Source organism: Chiloscyllium punctatum, chromosome 30, assembly GCF_047496795.1.
Source record: "Chiloscyllium punctatum isolate Juve2018m chromosome 30, sChiPun1.3, whole genome shotgun sequence".
Taxonomy (NCBI): Eukaryota; Metazoa; Chordata; class Chondrichthyes; order Orectolobiformes; family Hemiscylliidae; genus Chiloscyllium; species Chiloscyllium punctatum.
In genome coordinates this window covers 16175796-16200922 of record NC_092768.1, presented here as the reverse complement: position 1 = coordinate 16200922, position 25127 = coordinate 16175796, and the positions used below count along the sequence as shown (strand labels likewise).

The window sequence follows — 25127 nt, the reverse complement described above, 5'->3', positions numbered from 1 at the left end:
AACCACGACAAGCAGACCAAACACAGCCAGAAGCCCTAACCACCTTACCATACATCAAAGAAGTTTCAGAAATGACAGTCAGACTACTAAGACCCCTCGGAATCCTTGTAGCACACGAACCCACCAACGCTCTCAAACAAAAACTAACAAACTTAAAAGACCCAGTACATCCTATGGTCAAAACCAACGTAGTCTACAAAATTCCATGCAAGGACTGCCACAAACACAACGTAGGACAAACAGGAAGAAAGTTAGCCACCAGGATACACGAACACCAGCTAGCCACAAAAAGACACGACCCTCTCTCCCTCGTAGCACTTGATAGAGGTTTATAAGATGATCAGAGGAATAGATAGAGTAGACAGTCAGAAACTTTTTCCCCGGGTACAACAGAGTGTTACAAGGGGACATAAATTTAAGGTGAAGGGTGGAAGGTATAGGGGAGATGTCAGGGGTGGGTTCTTTACCCAGAGAGTGGTGGGGGCATGGAATGCGCTGCCCGTGGGAGTGGTAGAGTCAGATTCATTGGCGACCTTTAAGCGGCATTTGGATAGGTACATGGATGGGTGCTTAATCTAGGATAGAAGTTCGGCACAACATCGTGGGCCGAAGGGCCTGTTCTGTGCTGTATTGTTTTTATGTTCTATGTTCTATGTTCTATACACACGGAGGAAAAAAAAACACTATTTCGACTGGACAACACATCTCTCTTGGGACAGGCTAAGCAAAGACATGCCAGAGAATTCCTAGAGACCTGGCACTCCAACCACAACGCTATAAACAAACACATAGATCTAGATACCATCTATCAATCCCTCAGAAAACGAACAGGAAATGACATCACCACAAATCCCATCCAGGACAAACATATAAATAGAAAGCAGGAGCCAACAGCTTCGCTTCACTTGGAGGTCGCCACTGATGATGTTACTTAGCCAGGTAATGAAATGTCTGGATATCAAACCTACAGCTCAGCGAGCAAACCTACACCATAAACCTCAACCTGAGCTACAAACCTTCACAAACCTTGCAAAAAAGTGCCTTGTCACTGGAGCTGGATCTGCCTTCTGTCAAGGAGAGCCTGTATGCTGTTGTGCAACAGTATTCCCACGGTAAGGGTGTGCCCACACAAGGCTTCTACCTAGAGGAATTCAACAAACCCAAACTGCCCCCCCACATGCCACCACATACACACATTCCCACATACACACAGCCATACACTCTCCAAGAACACACACACCCACAGACATACTCACACCCCTCAAAAACAGAGACACATCACCAGACACACCCATCGACACGCACCCAACCCTAAACATACACATTCACCACCAGACACACACACATACATCTCCATAGACAAACCCACCGACACCCACCCACCCCACATACACATCCAACCCTAAAGACAAACATCACCACACACACACACTCTCCTGATGGGAACAGGATTGAGAGATTGGGAGGTCCCTAGCTTCATAGTTGCATGTAATCAGTAGAGTTTCACTTGTTGTTTCACTTTTAGAATTGAAACAGGAGAGCATTTCCACAGCTTTCTTCACACCTTCTTCAGGATACACTGTTCATCCTGTGGGTGAAAGATGCCTTAATATTAGTGTGTTTCATCACCAATAAGGCTGGAAAATCATATCCCATGCAGTCTGAAAATCAAAGTTAAACTCAATTTTAGAATCTGGAATGTATGAACCCTCATGGATAATGAGCGAAACAATCATCCAAAACAAAGGAGCTAGACATGGCCTTTGTGGCTAAAAGAATCGAGGAGTATGGAGAGAAAGTAGGGATGGGATACTGAAATTGCATGCTCAGCCATGATGATATTGAATGGTGGTGCAAGCTCAAAGGGCCAATTGGCCTACTCTTGCACCTATTTTCTTTGTTTCTATCTGCCCTTATTGCTCAGTGTACCCAGGCGCTTCAACAATGATATTGTTGCCCTGCAGGAGAACCAAAGAGCAGGTGAACAACAGCTGAGGGAAGAAAGTTGTGGTTACACCTTCTTCTGGAGAGGAAAACCTGAAGTCCAACACAGGATATACAGAATTGGATGTGCTATCAAGAACAAACTCTAACTGATTCTCAGAAAGCCCAGTTGGCATTGACGATCACCTCATGACTCTCTATCTACAACCAGCAGGTGATGCTTGTGAGTGCTTAGGCCACACCCTTCATGTCTACTCCACCCTGCACACCATACTCACCAACATCTTGAAGAATGATAAAATTACTCTCCATGGAGACTTCAACGCTAAGGTCTGAAATGATAACCAATTCTAGGAACGAACCATTGGAAAAGAAGGAGCTGGAAACTGCAACTTCAATGGGATTCTCCAGCTCATCAATTATGCGAAACACCAGCTGGTCATCACCAACACACCGTTCTGTCAAAAAAAAACAAGTTCAAAACTTCTTGGAGGCATCTACAAGTAAAGCATTGGCACATGAATGACTACATTATCATTTGATCCCGCGAACTAAAAGATGTTCTCATCACCAAAGCAGGGATCAGTGCAGTTGACTACTGGACAGACCACCAGCTCATTCACTCCTCAATGTCCATCGAATGTCACCAGAAGCAGCTGGAGATAAAGAAACAGGTCAGAAAAAAAGTTCAACATTAAATTGCTTCACCAGTGAGGCAACATCACCAGTGAGGTAAAGAGGAGAACTCTTAAAACAGCAAAGGCTGAGTTACAAAGAAGAACTGAGAGAAACAAGAATCTATGGTGGACTGAGAAAGCTGAGCAGCTGCAACTCCTTGCTGACAAGCACAACACAGAGAGTTTCTTCAGTGCCACCAAGGCAACACACAGACTCAATGCCCTTGGCTTCAAACCGGTGCAGAGTAAGGATAGAACCCTTTTGAGAGGCAGAGAAAATATCAGCCTCCAATGGAGAGAACACTTCAAGGAACTCCTAAACAGGATACAGTCATCAACAAGGATGTGTTTGAGGAAATCCTTCAACTCCGTATCAAAGCTGATCTTAGGCTTCATTGAGTATGGCAGACGTTGAAGCCGCCATTAGACACATAAAGAATGGAAAAGCTACAGAAGAAGACAAGATTCCAGCAGAGATTTTTAAATATGGAGGGGCAGATCTCTATCAACTTTTCTTGAAAATATGGGACAAAGAAAAAAATCCCTGCTGATTTCAGGGATGCTGCCATCACCACTGTCTTTAGGAAAGGAGACAAAGTGGACAGTGACAGGGAACTACTGAGGAATCTGTAGTGTGAAGAGGGATTGGCTGATTGTAAAAATACATTTTCAAACTTGATGGTAGGTAGACAATGGTGAGCTTTCAAAGAATTAATATGTAAAGTGTCATCCAATCTACGCTTCATTTCCCCAATGTAGAGGAGACCATATTGTGAGCAGCAAATACAGTAGGTCAAATCGAGTGAAGTTCAAGTAAAGTGCTACTTCATCTGGAAGGTGTGTTCGGACTTTGCATAGTGAAGAGGTTGGAAGTAAATAGCCAGGTGTTACATCTTCTGCAGTTGCAGAACAAGGTGCCAGAGGACTGGAAAACATTTACTCTCTCCCTCCCCCTACCCCATCTTCTGATGAAAACCATCCTTTTCCTAGCTACCATCAGTTCTAAAGAAGGATTACTGGACCTGAAACATTGACTCTGATTTCTCTCTGCAGGTGCTGCCAGACCTGCTGGGATTTTCCACCAACTTTTGTCTTGCAAAGAGATTTTTAATTTGTGCCCGGGATGAGGTATTGCTGCCAGGCTAACAATTCTGGGCGGCACGGTGGCACAGTGGTTAGCACTGCTGCCTCACAGCGCCAGAGACCCCGGTTCAATTCCCACCTCAGGCGACTCTCTGTGTGGAGTTTGCACATTCTCCCTGTGTCTGCGTGGGTTTCCTCCGGGTGCTCCGGTTTCCTCCCACACTCCAAAGATGTGCTGGTCAGGTGAATTGGCCATACTAAATTGCCCGTAGTGTTAGGTAAGGGGTAGATGTAGGGGTATGGGTGGGTTGCACTTCGGCGGGGCGGTGTGGACTTGTTGGGCCGAAGGGCCTGTTTCCACACTGTAAGTAATCTGATCTAAGTAATTATTGCCCATCCCTAATTGTCGTGGCTCTAGAGTCACATGTAGGCCAGAACAGGGAAGGATGGCAGTTTCCTTCCCTAAAGGACATAATGAATGATATGGGCTTTTCGAACAACTAGGTAAAAACAATGAACAATTGACAATGGTCATCAACGGACTCTGAATTCCAGATTCTTACTGAATTCAAATTCCACCATATTTACCAATCACTGAAAGGTAGCATGAAATTGCAGCATGCAATTTGGAGGTCAGCTGCTGTTACCCTGCATTGTAACAGGATTTAATATAGGAACAAAAACGTAACCTTGTTTCAATTGTAAGCACACTGATTTAAGCACACTTGCAGAATAGTGTGTAGCCCTGGTCACCTTGGCAGAAAGGGAGTATAGCAGAAGTTCATTAGACCAATTTCTGAGATGGTGACGTTACCCTTTGAGGAGGGATTAAGGAAATTGAGTTTGTAATTTCTGTATTTTATAAAAATGAGAGGTGAGCTCACAGAAGATTACAAAGTACTAGGAGGTTTACCTTCTGGCTGGAAACTCTAGAACCAAGACAGAGTTTCAAAATAGAAAAACAATTATTCAGAAGTGAAATAAGAAGGCACCTCTTCACTCAGAGGATAATGAATCTTTGAAATACTCTGATGACTGTCGAAGCTCAGTCATTGAGTAATTTCAGGCAGAAATTGACAAATTTTGAATAATGGAGTGATATGGGAATACAGCAAATAAATACAGCAGAGTGGTAAGCCTGTGGAATTTACTGCCACAAGAAGCAATGGAGGGCAAACTTTAAACATTTTCAGGAAAGGGTGAGAAATATTAAACAAGCATCAGAGCAGTTATATTCGGGGATTTCAATCTCCTCAACATTAATTGGGGTCATCACAGTATAAAGGGATGAACGAGTGCAGACTTCCTGAACCTCCCTCGTGGGAAGTGCTGGGGAAACTAAAGAAAGCTATTAGGAGAACAAAGAGAGAGCATGAAAAAATACTGGAGTGTAAAGTTAGGGAGAATCCCAAGATATTCTATGAGCTTATCAAGGGAAACAGAATACCAGAGAAAAAAATAGCGTCCATTAGGAACCAAGGGGGAAGTCTGTGCATGGACACAGAGGACATTGGTGGACTGTTAAACGAATACTTCACATCTGCCTTCACTTCCTTTTTCCTGTCTAGGAGCAGCGGGAGACAGAGCGGAGGTGACGTTGGAGACCAGGAGGTTGCCTGGAAGGTAAGGACTTAATATATATTTGGGCAGCGGCGAAACCCGAGATACTACGTGTTAGTATCTCCCTCCAAGCCCCCTCCTCTAACCAAAAGAAAAGGACTCTAAGGTAAACTTTCTTTTTCTTGTCTTTCATATATTGAAGTGAATTGTTTGGTTTTAGTTAGTTGATGTAAAGCTAAGGCTTACAATGGCAGGGGACCTCAGACCCGTGGCATGTGCCTTTTGCTTGATGTGGGAGTTTGATGTGGCTAATGTCCCTGACTCTTATACTTGCAAGAAGTATGTCTGGCTGCAGCTCTTGTTTGACCATATGACGGTTATGGAGCTGCAGATGGACTCACTATGGAGCAACTGCGATGCTGAGGTGGTCATGGATAGCATGTTTAGTGAACTGGTCACACCGCAGATTAGGATTGTTGAGGGAGACAGTGACCAAAATGCAGAGAAAGAGTAGGAAGGCAGTACAGGTGTCCCCTGCGGTCATCTCCCTCCAAAACAGATATACCATTTTGGATACTGCTGGGGGAGATGACTCATTAGGGGAGGGCAGCAGTTGCCAGAATCATGGCACCGTGGCGGGCACTGCTGGTCAGAAGGGCAGAAGGGAAATAGACTGGTAGGGCCATAATCATAAGAGATTCTATTGTAAGGGGAGTAGATAGGCGGTTCTGTGGCCTAAAACAGGACTCCCGGATGATATGTTGCCTCCCAAGTGCTCGGGTCAGGGATGTCACCGATCGGCTGCACAGCATTCTAAAAGGGGAGGGTGAACAGCCAGTTGTTGTGGTGCATATAGGCACCAATAATATAAGTAAAAAAACAAGATGAGGTCCTGAAAGCAGAATTCGGGGAGCTAGGAGAAAGGTTAAAGAGAAGGACCTCAAAGGTAGTGATCTCAGGATTGCTACCAGTGCCACATGCTAGCCAGGGTGGAAATGAAAGAATAGGCAGAATGACCACGTGGCTTGAGTGATGTTGTAAGAGGGAGGGGTTCAGATTTGTGGGACATTGGGACTAGTTCTGGGGAAGGTAGGACTATTACAAATTGGATGGTCGACACCTGAACCAGACTGGAACTAATGTCCATGGGGGAGTTTTTGCTACTACTGTTGGGAGGTTTTAAACTAATGGGGCAGGGGGCTGGGAAACAGAGGAGTAGACTATTAGACAGTGAGGTGGAAACTAGAGACTGTAAGGATCATGAAGTTAGTATTACCAAGGGAAAGAGTAGGCAGAGAGCAGGTGAACTCAAAAGAACTGGCAGTCTGAAGTGTATCTACTTTAATGAAAGGAATATTGTGAATAAGGCAGATGAACTTAGGACCTGAATTGGTGCCCGGGAGTATGACGTTATTGTGATCACAGAGACTTGTTTGAAGGAAGGGCATGATTGGCAACTAAATGTTCCAGGATATAGATGCTTCAGACAGGACAGGGAGGGAAGTAAAAGGGGGGGAAGGAGTCGCATTGCTGGTCAGGGATGATAGCATGGCTGTGCTAAAGGAGGACACTATGGAGGGTGTTATGGGTAGAGCTAAGAAATAAGAAGGGTGCAGTTACATTGTTGGGGCTGTATTACAGGCCTCCCAACAGTGAGCATGAGGTAGAAGAACAAGTAGGTGAACAGATTATGGAAAGATGTCGAGGCAACAGGGTGGTGGTAATGGGAGATTTTAATTTTCTTAACATTGACTGGGATACACTTAGTGTCAGAGGTCTGGATGGGGCAGAATTTGTAAGGAGCATCCAGGAGAGTTTTCTAGAGCAGTACGTCGATAGTCTGACGAGGGAAGGGGCCATATTGGACCTGGTATTGGGGAATGAGCCAGACCAGGTGGTAGAAGTTCAGTGGGGGGTTTCTTTGGGAATAGTGACCACAATACTGTAAGTTTTAGAATACTCGTAGACAAAGATGAGATTGGTCCTAAGGGAAGAGTAATAAACTGGGCCAAGGCCAATTATATCAAAATTCGGCAGGAGCTGGGAAATGTGGATTGGGAGTGCCTATTTGAAGGGAAGTCCATATTTGATATGTGGGAGGCTTTCAAAGATAGGTTGAAGATATTACAGGATAGGCATGTCCCTTTGAAAACAAGGGATAGGAAAGGCAAGATTCATGAACTGTGGACGATAGGGGAAATCGTGCGCCTAGCCAAGGGGAAAAGGGAAGCGTACATAAGGTCCAGGCAGGTAAGAACAGAATGGGCTTGGAGGAATATCAGGAGAGTAGGACCAATCTTAAATGAGGAATCAAGCGAGCTAAAAGGGGTCATGAAACAACTTTAGTGAGCAGAGTTAAGGAGAATCCCAAGGCCTTTTATTCAGATATAAGAAGCAAGATGGTAACTAGAGAAAGGGTTGGTCCACTAAAGGATAAGGAAGGAAGGTTGTGTGCCGAGCCTGAGAAAATGGGTGAGATTCTCAATGATTATTTTGCATCAGTGTTCACTGAGGAGAGGGACATGATGAATGTTGAGATTAGAGATAGAAGCTTATTTACTTTGGATCACGTTGACATAAGGAGGGAAGATGTGTTGGGTAGGCTAAAGGATATTAAGATGGACAAATCCCCAGGACCAGATGGGATCTATCCCAGGTTACTAAGGGAGGCAAGAAAGGAAACAGCTGGGGCCCTGACAGATTTCTTTGGAGCATCCTTAAACAAAGGTGAAGTGCTAGAGGACTGGAGGTTGCAAATGTTGTCCCCTGTACAAGAAGGGTAGTAGGGATACTCCAGGTAACTACAGACCAGTGAGCCTAATGTCAGTGGTGGGAAAGTTGCTGGAGAAGGTACTCAGGGATAAAATCTATTTATATGTTGTTTGTGATATATATAAATGATCTGGAAGAGGGCATTGTTGGTCTGATCAGTAAGTTTGCAGATGACACGAAGATTGGTGGAGTAGCAGAAAGCATAGGGGACTGTCAAAGAATACAGGAGAATATAGATAGACTGGACCACTTTGGCAGAGAAGTGGCAGATGGAGTTCAATCCAGGCAAATGTGAGGTGATGCATTTTGGGAAGTCTTGGGTAAAGTTGATGAGCAGAGAGATCTGGGAGTTCAGGTCCTTTGTACCCTGAAAGTGGCTGCACAGGTGGATAGAGTGGTCAAGAAGGCATATGGTATGCTTGCCTTCATTGGATGGGGTATTGAGGTTAAGAACTGGCAGGTCATGTTAAAATTGTACAAGACTTTGGTTTGGCCGCATTTAGAATACTGTGTACAGTTCTGGTCGCTACATTACCAAAAGAATTTGGAGAGGGTGCAGAGAAGGTTTATGAGGATGTTGCCTGGTATGGAAGGTGCTAGCTATGAAGTGAGGCTGAGTAGGTTAGAATTGCTTTCATTAGAAAAAAGATTGAGGGGGGACCTGATTGAGGTCTACGAAATCTTGAAAGGTATAAACAGGGTGGATAGAGATAAGTTTTTTCCCAGGGCGAAGGATTCAATAACGACAGGTCATGCGTTCAAGGTGAGAGGTTGAAAGTACTTTACACAGAGGGTGGTAGGTACCTGGAATGCGTTGCCAGCAGAGTTAGTAGATGCAGGCACAGTTGATTCATTTGAGGTACATCTGGACAGATGCATGGAGCAGAGGGTTACAGATGCTTAGGAATTGGGTGTTAGGTTTTTAGACAGTAGATTTGGATTGGCTCATGCTTGGAGGGCCAAAGGGCCTGTTCATGGGCTGTAAATTTTCTTTCTTCTTCAAAGGAGGATGTAGGTACAGAGTTCGGAAAGAGGGAATGCGAGGTTCTTAACTGGATTGACACAGGAAGTAAGTTGGGGAAGTGGACTGAGAAATAGCAAATGGAGTTTAGAACATAGAACATAGAACATAGAACAATACAGCACAGAACAGGCCCTTCGGCCCACGATGTTGTGTCGAACGTCTAACCTAGATTAAGCACCCATCCATGTACCTATCCAAATGCCGCTTAAAGGTCGCCAATGATTCTGACTCTACTACTCCCACGGGCAGCGCATTCCATGCCCCCACCACTCTCTGGGTAAAGAACCCACCCCTGACATCTCCCCTATACCTTCCACCCTTCACCTTAAATTTATGTCCCCTTGTAACACTCTGTTGTACCCGGGGAAAAAGTTTCTGACTGTCTACTCTATCTATTCCTCTGATCATCTTATAAACCTCTATCAAGTCATCCCTCATCCTTCGCCGTTCCAACGAGAAAAGGCCGAGAACTCTCAATCTATCCTCGTACGACCTATTCTCCATTCCAGGCAACATCCTGGTAAATCTTCTCTGCACCCTCTCCAAAGCTTCCACATCTTTCCTAAAGTGAGGCGACCAGAACTGCACACAGTACTCCAAATGTGGCCTAACCAAAGTCCTGTACAGCTGCAACATCACTTCACGACTCTTGAATTCAATCCCTCTGCTAATGAACGATAATACTCCATAGGCCTTCTTACAAACTCTATCCACCTGAGTGGCAACTTTCAAAGATCTATGTACATAGACCCCAAGATCCCTCTGTTCCTCCACCTGACTAAGAACCCTACCATTAACCCTGTATTCCACATTCTTATTTGTTCTTCCAAAATGGACAACCTCACACTTGGCAGGGTTGAACTCCATCTGCCACTCCTCAGCCCAGCTCTGCATCATATCTAAGTTCCTTTGCAAACGACAAATGCCCTCCTCACTGTCCACAACTCCACCTATCTCGTATCATCTGCAAATTTACTGACCCACCCTTCGACTCCCTCATCTAAGTCATTAATAAAAATTACAAACAGCAGAGGACCCAGAACTGATCCCTGCGGAACTCCACTTGTAACTGGGCTCCAGGCTGAATATTTACCATCTACCACCACTCTCTGACTTTGACCGGTTAGCCAGTTTTCGATCCAATTGGCCAAATGTCCCTCTATCCCATGCCTCCTGACTTTCCGCATAAGCCTACCATGGGGAACCTTATCAAATGCCTTACTAAAATCCATGTACACGACATCCACTGCTCTACCCTCATCCACATGCTTGGTCACCTCCTCGAAGAATTCAATAAGACTTGTAAGGCAAGACCTACCCTTCACAAATCCGTGCTGGCTGTCCCTAATCAAGCAGTGTCTTTCCAGATACTCGTAAATCCTATCCCTCAGTACCCTTTCCATTACTTTGCCTACCGCAGAAGTAAGACTAACTGGCCTGTAATTCCCGGGGTTATCCCTATTCCCTTTTTTGAACAGGGGCACAACATTCGCTACTCTCCAGTCCCCTGGTACCACCCCCGTTGCCAGTGAAGACGAGAAGATCATTGCCAACGGTACTGCAATTTCCTCTCTTGTTTCCCACATAATCCTAGGATATATCCCGTCAGGCCCGGGGGACTTGTCTATCCTCAAGTTGTTCAAAATGTCCAACACATCTTCCTTCCTAACAAGTATCTCTTCTAGCTTAACAGTCAGTTTCACACCCTCCTCTTCAACAATACGGTCCCTCTCGTTCGTAAATACTGAAGAGAAGTACTTGTTCAAGACCTCTCCTATTTCTTCCGACTCAATACACAGTCTCCCACCACTGTCCTTGATCGGACCTACCCTCGTTCTCGTCATTCTCAGGTTTCTCACATACGCATAAAATGCCTTGGGGTTATCCTTGATCCTATCCGCCAAGGATTTTTCATGCCCTCTCTTAGCTCTCCTAATCCCTTTCTTCAGGTCCCTTCTGGCTATCCTGTATCCCTCCACTGCTCTGTCTGAACCCTGTTTCCTCAACCTTATGTAGGCCTCCTTCTTCCTCTTTACTAGACATTCAACCTCCCTCGTCAACCAAGGCTCCCTCACGACCATTTCTTTCCCGCCTGATAGGTACATACATATCAAGGACACGTCGTATCTGCTCCTTGAAAAAGTTCCACATTTCCACCACATTCTTCCCTGACAGCCTATGCTCCTCAAATCCTGTCTTACAGCATCGTAATTTCCCTTCCCCCAATTGTAAAATCTACCTTGTTGTGCGCACCTATCTCTCTCCATAACCAAGGTGAAAGTCACAGAATTGTGGTCACCATCACCAAAACGTTCACCCACTAACAAGCCCACCACTTGTCCCGGTTCATTACCGAGTACCAAATCCAATATGGCCTCCCCTCTGGTTGGACACTCTACATACTGCGTTAGAAAAGCTTCTGGACACACTGCACAAACACCGCCCCATCCAATCTACTTGATCTAAAGAGCTTCCAATCAATATTTGGGAAGTTGAAGTTGCCCATGACTACGACCCTGTGGCTTCTGCACCTTTCCAAAATTAATACAGATAAGTGTGAGGTCTTGCATTTTGGAAAGTCAAATCAAGGTAGGAGTTTTATGATGAATGGTAGGGCCTTATGGAGTGCAGAGGGATCTTGGAGTTAAGGTTCACAGTTCTGTGAAAGAGCCGCAGGTAGACAAAGCAGTGAAGAGGGCTTTTGGCACACTGGCCTTCATCAGTCAGGGCATTAATTATAGAAGTTGGGAAGATATGTTACAGGACATTGGCGAGGCCGCACTTGGAGTACTGTGTTCAGTTCTGGTCACTTTGCTATAGAAAGGATGTTATTAAAACTGGAAAGAGTGCAGAAGAATTTTACTGGGAAATTGCCTGGACTCAATGGTCTGAGTTATAGGGAAAGGTTTAACAAGCTAGAACTTTTTTCTTTAGAGCGTACGAGACTGAGGGGGGAACCTTATAAAGGTGTATAAGATCATGACAAGCATGGATTGAGTGAATGCATTCAGTCTTTTTCCCAGGGTGGGGAATTGAGGACTACAGGGCATCAGTTTAAGGTTAGAGGAAAAAGAATAAAAGGGAACCTGAAGGGTAACTTTCTTATACAGAAGGTGGTACAGATATAGAATTAACTGCCAGTGGAAGTGGTTGAGGTGGGTACATTAACAACGTTTAAAAGGCATTTGGACAAGTACATGGATAGGAAAGGATTAGAAGGATATCAGTCATGTGCAGGGAAATGGGGTTAGAGTGGATGGACATTTTGGTTGGCATGGATCAGTTTGGGCCAAAGGGCCTGTCTCATCTCTGAGGAGGTAATATAGAGATCTTGACAGCTTTCAAAGTGGACAAATACCCAGGTTCAGATGAGTTGTATCTCAGGTTGCTTTGTGAATCAAGGGAGAAAATTACAGAACTCTGACCCAAATTTTAAATTCCAGAGGACTGTAGGACAGCTAATGTAGTTCCATTTGTTAAGAAGGATGTTAGAGATAAACCAGGGAATTATAGACCAGTGAATCTCACGTCAGTGATAAGGAAACTGTTGGAGAAAATTCTGAAGGTAAGACCTGGTTTTCACTTGGAGAAGCAAGGTTTGATCAGGGATAGTCGTCATGGCTTAGTTAGAGGGATGTTGTGTCTAACAAATTTGATATTTTTTTTGTAGAGGTGACCAGGTGTGTAAGATGATGGTAGGGCAACTGATGGATTTCAGCAAATACTTTGACAAGGTTCCACACGGGAGAGTGATGAAGAAGGTAAAAGCATGTGGGTTCCAGAATAATTTAGCAAGTTGGAATCAAAATTAGCTTAGTAGCTAAGAGACAGAGGGTGGTCGTAGAAGACTGTTTGTGTGACTGGTGGTTGGTGTGCAGTGGATTACAGTTGTTTTTGTATATAAACTATATAACTGAGAACGTTGGGAGTATGATAAATAAGCTTGTGGATGATATGAAGATCAGTCCGATGGTTGACAGTAAGAAAGATGCTCACAGGTTACATGAGGATGAAGGATAATGAGGATAAAGATTGATCAGATGGGCAGATCAATGAAAGATGGAATTTAACCCTGAAAAGTATGAGGTGATGTACTTTGGAAGAATGAACAAGGCAAGGGGGTACTCAATGAATGATAGGACATTAGGAAGATCAGAGGGTCGGAGGGATCTTGGAATGTTTGTCTACAGATCCCTGAAGGCAGCAGGACAGGTTACTAAGGTAATTAAGAAGTCATCTTGGACACTGGCCTTTATCAGACAAGGCTTAGATTATAAGAGTTGGGAAGATTATATTGGAGCTGGATAGATCTCTGGTTAAGCCATAGCTGGAGTGCTATGAGTAGTTCTAATCACCACAGTATAAGAAGGATGTGACTGCACTGAAGGGGGCACAGAGGTGATGCACTAGGATGCTGTTGGAATGGAGTATGTCAGCTTTGAACAGAAGCTGAATAAATTCAGGTTAAAGGGAATGTGATAGAGGTGTATGAGATTATGAGGGGTACAGACAAATGGATATAAAACAGTTGCTCCACTTTGTAAAGAGTCAAGGGTGAGGGAGTGCACTTTGAAGTGAAAAGCAGGAGGTCTAAAGGTGATTTGAGGAAAAGTGTGGTTCTGGAATGCACTGCCTAGAAGGATAATTGAGGTGAGTAACATTAAAGAGTACTGAATGAGCAACTGAAATGTTCTAATATTCAAGACATGGACCTGGTGCAGAAAAGTGGGACCAGTGTAGGTAGTAGTGAAATTTTGGCAGTATTGAAACATATACAATTCTAACAGGGTTCGGCAAACTAGACGTAGGAAGGAAGCTTCTGCTGGTTATAGAGTCATAGAGATGTACAGCATGGAAACAGACCCTTCGGTCCAACCCTTCCATGCCGACTAGATATCCCAATCCAATCTAGTCCCACCTGCCAGCACCTGGCCCATATTCCTCCAAACCCTTCCTATTCATATACCCATCCAAATGCCTCTTAAATGTTGCAATTGTACCAGCCTCCACGTGAAAAAGTTGCCCCTGAGGTCTATTTTATATCTTTCCCCTCTCACGCTAAACCTATGCCCTCTAGTTCTGGACTCCTCGACCCCAGGGAAAAGACTTTGTCTATTTATCCTATCCATGCCCCTCATCATTTTGTAAACTTCTATAAGGTCACCCCTCAGCCTCCGACGCTCCAGGGAAAACAGCCCCAGCCTGTTCAGCCTCCCCCAAGAGGCCCCTGCTCAGATCCTCCAACCCTGGCAACATCCTTGTAAATCTTTTCGGAACCCTTTCAAGTTTCACAACATCTTTCCGATGAGAAGGAGACCAGAATTGCACACAATATTCCAACAGTGGCCTAACCAATGTCCTGTACAGCCGCAACATGATGTCCCAACTCCTGTCCTCAATACTCTGACCAATAAAGGAAAGCACACCAAACGCCTTCTTCACTATCCTATCTACCTGCGACTCCACTTTCAAGGAACTATGAACCTGCACTCCAAAGTCTCTTTGTTCAGCAACACTCCCTAGGACCTTACCATCAAGTGTATAAGTCCTGCTAAGATTTGCTTTCCCAAAATGCAGCACCTCGCATTTATCTGAATTAAACTCCATCTGCCACTTCTCAGCCCATTGGCCCAGATCCTGTTGTAATCTGAGGCAAACCTCTTCGCTGTCCACTACACATTCAATTTTGGTGTCATCTGCAAACTTACTAACTGTACCTCTTATGATCGCATCCAAATCATTTCTGTAAATGACAAAAAGTAGAGGGCCCAGCACCAATCCTTGTGGCATTCCACTGGTCACAGGCCTCCAATCTGAAAAACAACCATCCACCACCACCCTCTGTCTTCTACCTTTGAGCCATTTCTGTATCCAAATGGCTAGTTCTCCCTGTATTCTATGAGATCTAACCTTGCTAATCAGTCTCCCACGGGCAACCTTGTTGAATGCCTTACTGAAGTCCATATAGATCACATCTACTGCTCTGCCCTCATCAATCTTCTTTGTTACTTCTTCAAAAAACTCCATCAAGTTTGTGAGACATGATTTCCCACGCACAAAGCCATGTTGACTATCCCTAATCAGTCCTTGCCTTTCCAAATACATGTACATCCTGTCCCTCAGGATTCCCTCCAACAACCTGCCCACCACCGAGGTCAGGCTCACTGGTCTATACTTCCCTGGCTTGTCTTTACCGCCCTTCTTAAACAGTGGCACCATGTTTGCCAACCTCCAGTCTTCCGGTACCTCACCTGTGACTATCGATAATACAAATATCTCAGCAAGAGGCCCAGTAATCACTTCTCTAGCTTCCCACAGAGTTCTCTTTAAACTGTTCCCCTAGTTTTACGTTCCACTATGAGGGGAAGCATTCCATTAGCATGTACTCTTTCAAACTTCCTTAGAATACAATAGAAACATAAAACTAGGAGCAGGCATAATTTAGAGTAATGCTGGAGGAGCAGACATAGGCCATTCGGCCCTTTGAGCCTGCTCCACCATCCAAAATGATCATGGCTGATACTCAATCTCAATGCCACATTCCTGCCTGCCCCTATATTTCTTGATGCCTTTAAATTTTAAAAAAATCATCGCTTTCCTGAATATATCCAGTAGCTTGGACTCCACAGCCTTGAGTGGTAGAGAATTCTATAGGCTCATGACCCTCTGAGTCTTTCCTCATATCAGCACCTAAATGGTAAACACTCTGTGTAAAGGTTGGGTCATTGAGTTTATTCAAGGCTTATTTATGACAGATTTATGATTCATAAGGGATTAAAGGCTTATTTGAAACAGTTGAGAAAGAAAATACTGATAAGGCCACAATCATATCATATCAGCCATAATCTTATGAATTGACAGAGCACGTTTGCCAGGCAGGATGGCCTATGGAAGCTCCAACTTCTTATGTCTTATGTAGCCTTGATTCAAAAGAGTGCAATTTCAGAAGTGACATGACAGCGAATACCCTTGACATCAAAGCAACACTCTACCAACTTTGACCTCAAGAAGACCTTGCAGAATTGAGGCAACATGAATAATTGAAAACTCTCCACTGGTTGGAGACATACCTGGAACAAAGGAAGACGGTTGTGGTTGTTGAAGGTCAGTCATCTCAGCTCTAGGACACCTCTGTTCTTCAGGGTAGTGTTCTAGGCCCAACCATCTTCAGCTACTTCATCAATGACCTGCCCTCTATGATAAGGTCAGAAGTGAGGATATTTGCCAATGATTGCACAATGTTCATTCGTGACTCCTCAGATACTGAAGCAGTCTATTTCCAAACGCATTACGATCTGGACAATATCCAGGTTTGGGCTGGTAAATGGTAAGTAGCATTTGCACCATGCAAGTGCCAGGCAATGCTAAGTTCCAATTCCTTTGAGCTTATCAGGTTAACATATCACTGATAAAAAAAGAACATATTAGTGTACAACAGTTGAAGCCATTCAAACCCATCACATGGACATATTGCAACAGTCAAGGGGGCACTTCTGTGGCCATCACATTAAACACATTAATGCCCATGAGGTGAACACAATAGTGCCCAGCACGGAAGTTCATTGCAGCCTATTAGGTGAGAACAAAGATTCCATCAATCACATCAGTGTCAGTGAATATATTAATGTCCATTAGATAAACACATATGCTTGTCACGTCAACATATTAGTGTAAATAATAGACAACAGGTATATGAATAGGAAGGGTTTAGTGGGATATGGGCCAAGTACTGGCAAATGGGACTAGATTAGGTTAGGGAATCTGGTTAGCTTGAATGACTTGGACTGAAGACTCTGTTTCTGTCCTGTGCATCTCTATGACTCAAGTAAGTGCCTGTAAGTGTAAACATTGCTGCTGGTCGACTGAACACATTTGTACCAAACTGTTGAAACTATAGGTGCCCACCAGGTGGATACATTTGTGCCATATTAGTGATACAAATCAAAATATTATTGCCCATCAGGTGAACACATTAGATACCCAGCAAAAATATTCCTCTTCTATCTGAAAAGAGAAACAAAGTTAATGTTTCAAACTGATAGAAAGCTTGTTGGGCTAGAAAAATTAACTTTGGTTCTCTCTTCACAGATTAGCTAGGCCGGCTGGGTTTCCCCAGTACTTCCTGGTTTTATTTTGGATCTCCAGTATTGACACCATTTTGCTTTCATCATAATACATCAATGTCTTTCAGATAGATAAACATATTTGTGCCTATGAGCTGAACATATTAGCATCTGTTGGGAGAATCCCTTTGTGTCTGTCAAGTGGACACACCAGTGACCATTAAAAGAGATATTAATTTTTGTCATGTTACCACATTACAGCTGAACGTATCTGTGCCAGTCAGTTGAAAATGTTAGTTCCTATCATCATAATACATTAGCGTCTATCAGATAAAAACTTTCCTCTATGTCAGCTGAACAACTTAGATGGCTTCAGATGAGCATATTAGATATTTCGTGCTGAGATTAAATGTGTCCATTGAAGAAACATGTTTGTGCCATTCCATAAGTAAGTTATTGCTGAAGATGTTTGTGTCATCAATAGCCATCATGTGAAAGTATTCATGTTTATCCAGCCAACATAGAAGTGCCTGTCAGGTGAATATATATACCCCATGACCTGAGCACATTTAAAGTACATTAATACTATCTGTGAACAGATTCAGAAACATATGGGGCTAGTCTCAGGTGAAACTGCAGTTCAGTTGAGTACATTAGTGCCTACAAGTAATCACTTTGAGTCAGTCAGTTGCATACACTGGTCTATAAGAATCCTGATGAAGGATTAAGCTGAAACGTCAACTCTTTTGCTCCTCAGATGCTGCCTGACCTGCTGTGCCACATTTTATCGACTCTGACTTCTCCAGCATCTGCAGTCCTCACTATATCCAACACATCAGAGTGTACTGGTTAACATATCAGTGTCAACTGTTAAATGAACACATTATTGCTCAGCTAAAAATTAGTGACCTCCAAGTGAACATATCTGTGCTTAATAGTTGAATACACTGTGACCTATCAGATGAACACATTATGGACATGAGTACCTGTCAGGTGAATACAGTAAACATCACCACATGATCACATTTGAGCTTTTCCAGTATACATGTTATATCACAAAGCTGGTTTCTTTATTCTAAAAGCTGTTCCTTTTCTCAAGGACACTACGTCCTTGGTTTTTCTCAGAGGCATAATAAACCACTCTCGGTGCTGATTAGACTGGTTTGATACAGAGATTAAAGGGCCTTTTTGTTTATATGTAAAGAGATGAGACTTCAGGTCAATGTGGTCATGTTTTAGAAATGACCTGTATAACGAAAGGAGAGTTTAGGTTAGAGTGGTGCTGGAAAAGCACAGCAGGTCAGGCAGCATCCAAGGAGCAGGAAAATCAACATATCGGGCAAAAGCTCTTCATCAGGAATGAAGGCAGGGAACCTCCAGGGTGGAGAGATAAGTGGAGAGGGGGTTTGGGGCTAGGGAAAAGGTAGCAAAGTGTACAATAGGTGATTGGGGGTGGGAATGGAGGTGATAGGTCAGAGAGGAGGGTGGGGGAAGGAAGCAAAGAATACAATAGGTGAATGGGGGTGGGGATGGAGGTGATAGGTCAGAGCAAGGTTGGAGCGGATTGGTGGGAAGGGAGATTGACAGGTAGGACAGGTCAAGAGGACAGTGCTGAGCTGGAAGGTTGGAACTGGGGTAAGGTGGGAGGAGGGGAAATGCTGAAACTGGTGAAGTCCACATTGGTACCCTGAGGTTGAAGTGTTCCGAGGTGGAAGATGAGGCGTTCTTCCTCCAGGCGTTGGGTAGTGAGGGAGCAGCGATGAAGGAGGCTCAGGATCTGTATGTCCTTGGCAGAGTGGGAGGGGGAGTTGAAATGTTGAGCCATGGGGCGGTGGGGTTGATTAGTGCGGGTGGCCCGGAGATAGAACATAGACAAGTACAGCACAGAACAGGCCCTTTGGCCCACGATGTTGTGCTGAGATTTAATCCTAATGTAAAATATAGTAAGAACCTATGCACCCCTCAACTCACTGCTATCCATGTGCATGTCCAGCAGTCGTTCAAATGTCCCCAATGACTCTGCTTTCCATCACCACCGCTGGTAACGCATTCCACGCATTCACAACTCTCTGTGTAAAAGTCCTACCTCTGGCATCTCCTTTATACCTTCCTCTTATTATCTTCAAACTATGACTTCTCATACCAGTCAATCCTGCCTTAGGGAAAACTGCCTGGCTATTGACTCTATCTATTCCTCTCATTATTTTGTACACCTCTATCAGGTCTCCTCTCTTCCTCCTTCGCTCCAGAGATGTTCCCCAAAGTGCTCGGCGAGGAGGTGCCCAGTCTTCCCAGTGTAGAGGAGACCACATCGGGAGCAACAGGTACAATAAATGACATTGGTGGATGTGTAGGTGAAATTTTGATGGATGTGGAAGGCTCCTTTGGGGCCTTGGATGGAGGTGAGGGAGGAGGTGTGGGCGCAGATTTTGCAATTCCCACGGTGGCAGGGGAAGGTGTCAGGAAGGGAGGGTGGGTTGTAGGGGGACGTGGACCTGAACAGGTGGTCACGGAGGGAACGGTCTTTGCGGAAGGCGGAAAGGGGTGGGGAGTGAAATATACCTCTGGTGTGGGGGTCTGTTTGGAGGTGGCAGAAATGTCGGCGGATGATATGGTTTATGCGAAGGTTGGTAGGGTGGAAATTGACGAACGATCAGTCCTCAGCAAAGGCCTTGCCTTTATCACCCTCCGTCCACACATCAATTAATTCAATACGTGTTGTGACATCGAACACTTCTTCCACTGATTCCACCTCCGAGCTTACTTTTTCAATCAGGACTCCCGCCCACCTTCCGAGGACCCCTTCACTCACCTCCAACACACTCCATCCACCTGGACACCCCACGCTGGCCTATTACCCGCCCTCGATCTCTTCATTTCCAACTGCTGCCAAGACATTAACCGCCTCAAACTGTCTACCCCCCCTCCCCCACTCTGATCTCTCACCCTCACAACACACAGCCCTCGACTCCCTCTGCTCCAATCCCAACCTCACCATCAAACTAGCGGGATAAGGGGGGTGCAGTGGTAATTTGGCACACTGACCTCTACACTGCTGAAGCCAGTTGCCAACTCGAAGGCACCTCCTCTTACTGCCCTCTCGACTCTGACCCCATCCCCCCATCACCAAACCATCATTTCCCAGATTATACAAAACCTCATCACCTCACGAGATCTCCCACCCACAGCTTCCAACCCCATAGTTCGACGTCATAGTTCGGGAACCCCACACCGCCTGATTCTTCCTCCTGCCCAAGATCCACAAGCCGGGCCACTCCGGCTGACCAATTGTCTCAGCATGCTCCTGCCCCACCGAGCTCATCTCCACCTACCTCGATACTGCCCTATTCCCCTCTATCCTGGAACTCCCCACGTATGTTTGAGACACCACCCATGCCATCCACCTCCTCCAAGACTTCCATTTCCCTGGACCCCAACGCCTCATCTTCATCATGGACATCCAATCCCTCTACACCTTCATCCGTCATGACCAGGGCCTCCAAGCCCTCCGTTTCTTCCTCTCCCGACATCCTCAACAGTACCCTAACACTGACACTCATTCATTTGGCTGAACTGGTCCTCACCCTTAACAGTTTATCCTTCAAATCCTCCCACTTCCTCCAGACCAAAGGGGTAGCCATGGGCACCCATATGGGTCTGAGCAATGCCTGTCTCTTTGTCGGCTACGTGGAACATTCCATTCTCCGTTACATTGAGGACTGCATCTGTGAGGAGGTTGAGCAGTTCGTCAACTTCACCAACACATTCCAACCCGACCTAAAATTCACCTGGACCATCTCTGACACCTCCCTCCCCTTCCTGGACCTCTCCATCTCCACTAATGATGACCGACTTGATACTGACATTTTTTACAAACCCACCAACTCCCACAGCTACCTGGATTACACCTCTTCCCACCCTACCTCCTGCAAAAATTCAATCCCGTACTCCCAATTCCTCTGCCTCTGCTGTAACTGCTCCCAGGAGGACCAGTTCCGCCACAGAACGCACACATGGCCTCCTTCTTTAGAGACCGCAATTTCCCTTCCCACGTGGTTGAAGATGCCCTCCAATGCATCTCATTCACATCCCGCACCTCCACCCTCAAACCCCACCCCTCCAACCATAACAAGGACAGAACGCCCCTGGTCCTCACTTTCCACCCTACCAACCTTCGCATAAACCACATCATCTGATGACATTTCCACCAATGGACCACACCACCAGAGATATATTTCCCTCCCCACCCCTTTCCTCTTTCCTCAAAGACCGTTACCTCCGTGACTAGCTGTTCAGGTCCACGGCCCCCTCCAACCCACCCTCCCATCCTGGCACCCTCCCCTGCCACCACAGGAAGTGTACAACCTGTGCCCACACCTCCTCCTTCACCTCCATCCAAGGCCCCAAAGGAGCCTTCCACATCCAAAGTTTCACCTGTACATCCATCAATGTCATTTATTGTATCCGTTGCTCCCGATGCGGTCTCCCCTACATTGGGGAGACTGGACATCTCCTCGCAGAGTGCTTTAGGGTACATCTCTGGGACGCCCACACCAATCAACCCCGTGGCCCAATATTTCAACTCTGCCGAGGACATGCAGGTCCTGGGCCTCCTTCACCGCCACTCCCTCACCACCTGACGCCTGGAGGAAGAACGCCTCATCTTCCGCCTCGGAACACTTCAACCCCAGGACATCAATGTGGACTTCACCAGTTTCCTCATTTCCCCTCCTCGCACCTTACCCCAGTTCCAACTTCCAGCTCAGCACTGTCCTCATGACCTGTCCTACCTGCTCCCTGCCTCCATTCCTGATGAAGGGCTTTTGCCTGAAACATTGATTTTCCTGCTCCTCGGACGCTGCCTGACCTGCTGTGCTTTTCCTGCACCACTCTAATCTAAACTCTAGTTTCCAGCATCTGCAGTCCTCGCTTCTGTCAAAAGAAAGGGGAGTACTCAGCTCTCTAGCTGAGCAGTTTAATTCAATTGGGAGTTCAACAGTGAGCTGTGTGGAAACAAACGTTCTCTTTCTGCTCTTCTAACTTTAACCTGGAAGCCTGTGTTCTATTTGTACTGGTTTTTAAGAGAGTTTGCTTATTGGGATTGTTGTGTATATTCAGAACAGTATAATTAAGTCTAGTTTGGATAAACTGATGTCTGTTGGGGTTCTTTATTCTGTTCTTTGTGTTTCATTGTGTAATTTTGTGAATACATTTTAGTTGTTTTAAAACCTGGTAGTCAACCTTGCTGACTTAATCCGGGTAATTTTCACTGTACACTTACTGAAACGAATTGCAAAGCTATGGTCTGGGCTGCCTGCTAAAGGGTGTTTTGAGTGGTCTGGCCTAGACCCCTAACAGATTGGGGGTTCTTTGTAGGATGTTAAACAGTGAGTGGTAGGTGCTACTGTCTTTATTTCAGGTGTTAGTTTGGTTGGGTGGACATAGCTTAGGAAAGTAATGGCTCTCTCAGTCGCCAAAAGTCTTCTGGAGTGGATGCGGTCACTTTGGAAGTTTTGCAAAACATGAATAAGACCAAGCTGCAGGAATTAGCAGAGCAACTGGGATTGGACCTGCCTGCTTCTGTGAGGAAAGGAAATATAATTACAGCAGTAGCTCAGCATTAAAACTTGCTGGAGAAACCATCAGAATCTATGGAGATGGCAAGGATTCTATAGGATGGCAAATGAAGCAAAGTTATGGTCTGGGCAGCCAGTTTAAGAAGGTTTTGAGTGATCTGGCCTAGTCCGTAACAGGTAATATCAATCAGATAAACTCAGTGGTTCACATCAGCTGAATACAGAGCAGCTGGCACATACATTCATTAATGACTGCCAACCCAGCACATTAAAAACCACTGAGTGAACAAGATAACATTATCAGATCAACCCATCAATGTCGGATAAATGAATGTGTCCAAAGAGATTAACATTTGGAGAACTGAGTTGCCCTAATAGAGTAAGGATATCATTAAACTAGAAAGAGTGCAAGTTTCTGTAGTTGTGATAGCAATGTCACACTATCTCCTCTTTCCCCACCCTCTCTGTTCCTTTTAAACTTTCTAAGCCCTGGAACCTCCCACAAACCTTCATGCCCCTGTGAAACCCACTTCTCCATTATGGCCACATCATAGTCCTAAGTACTGATCCATGCTCTAGGGTCTTCACTCTTATTTCTGACACTCCTTGCATTAAAGCAGACACACTTTAACTGATCCCTTTATTCCATTCACATGAATAACCTTCCCGATAGATTCACTATATCTGTCACTGCCCGATCTACAACTGCGTCCCTCACAGATATGTAGCGCTGGTTCTTAACCCCTGCCAAACTAGTTTAAACCCTCCAGAACCACACGAACAAATCTTCCACCAGGACATTTGTGCCCCTCCATTCAGGTGCAACCCGTCCTTCATGTACAGATCCCACCTTCCCCAGAAGGCATCTAAATGGCCTAAATTTCTGAAGCTCTCCCTCCTGCACCAGCTGTGCAGTCACGTGCTAAGCTGCACTCACTACCTGTTCCTCACCTCACTATCTCGTGGTATCGGTAGCAAACCTGAGAATACTACTCTACTCATCCTGCTCTTCAGCTTCCAACCTAGTTCTCTGTCGTCACTTTTCAGATCCTCAATCCCTTTCCTGACTGTATCATTGGCGCCAATATATACCACGATTTCTAGCTGCTCACACTCCCCCTTCAAAATCCTGCAAACTCGATCGGTGACATCCCGGATCCTGGCACTGGGGAGGCAACATACCTTCCTGAAGTCCCATTCCTGACCACAAAATCTCCTGTCAATCTGTCTAACTCTTGAGTCCCCTACCACTAGCGATTTTCTATTCTCCCCCCTTCCTTTCCTGGCTGGCAAAGGAAGTCAGGAAATGTATCAAAGAAAAAGAAAGTGGCCAAGAGCACTGGAAAATCAGAAGATTGTGAAGGCTTCAAAAACAGAGGAAAACAGAAAGAGAGTTAAGGAAGGAGGGGATCAATTATGAAGGTAGGCTAGCCAGTAATATTAGAAATGATAGTTAAAGTTTCTTTCAAGACGCAATAAACAAACAAGAGGCAAAAGTAGACATTGGATTAGTGGTGCTGGAAGAGCACAGCAGTTCAGGCAGCATCCAACGAGCAGCATTGGCCCACTCCAAATTGATGCAGGAAGGCTAGTGATGGGAGATAAGGAAATTGCCAAAGAACTTAATAAGTACTTTGCGTCAGTCTTCACAGTGGAAGACATGAGTAATATCCTAACAATTAAGGAGAATTGGAGGCAGAGTGGAGTATGGTAGCCATTATGAAAGAGAAAGTGCGAGAAAAGCTAAAAGGTATGAAAATTGATAAATCTCCTGGCCCCGATGGGCTACATCCTAGAGTTCTGAGGGAGGTGGCTAAAGAAATAGCAGAGGTACTGACTGTGATCTTTCAAAAATCACTGGAGTCAGGGAAAGTCCCAGATGATTGGAAAATCTCTGTTGTAGCCCCCTTGTTCAAGAAAGGATCAAGACAAAAGACAGAAAATTATAGGCCGATTAGCCTAACCTCAGTTGGAGGTAAAATTCTAGAGTCCATCTTGAAGGATGAGATTTCTAAATTCTTGGAAGTGCAGGATCAGATTAGAACAAGTCAGCATGGATTTAGTAAGGGGAGGTTGTGCCTGACAAACCTGTTATAGAACATAGAAAATAGAACATTACAGCGCAGTACAGGCCCTTCGGCCCTCGATGTTGCGCCGACCTGTCATACCAATCTGAAGCCCATCTAACCTACACTATTCCATGTACGTCCATATGCATGTCCAATGACGACTTAAATGTACTTAAAGTTGGCGAACTTACTACCGTTGCAGGCAAAGCATTCCATACCCTAACTACTCTTTGAGTAAAGAAACTACCTCTGACTTCTGTCCTATATCTATCACCCCTCAATTTAAAGCTATGCCCCCTTGTGCTTGCTGTCACCATTCTTGGAAAAAGGCTTTCCCTGTCCACCCTAACTAACCCTCT

General features: G+C 45.0%; 1 protein-coding gene across 2 annotated transcripts in view; it reads right to left on the bottom strand.

Moving 5' to 3' along the window:
• Window positions 1-955: 955 nt before the first annotated feature.
• The window catches only part of LOC140455209 (uncharacterized), a 197501-nt gene continuing 173329 nt past the window's right edge, over window positions 956-25127 (bottom strand). Inside the window, exons 6-8 of one of the 2 annotated variants that reach the window (XR_011952793.1) lie at window positions 16131-16465; window positions 2223-2402; window positions 956-1588 (exon numbers count right to left, since the gene is read on the bottom strand). The gene's annotated coding sequence lies outside the window, so the exon portion shown is untranslated. Of the gene's footprint in view, window positions 1589-2204; window positions 2403-16130; window positions 16466-25127 lie in introns of those variants that run through there. The other variant, XR_011952794.1, reaches the window with a different exon arrangement.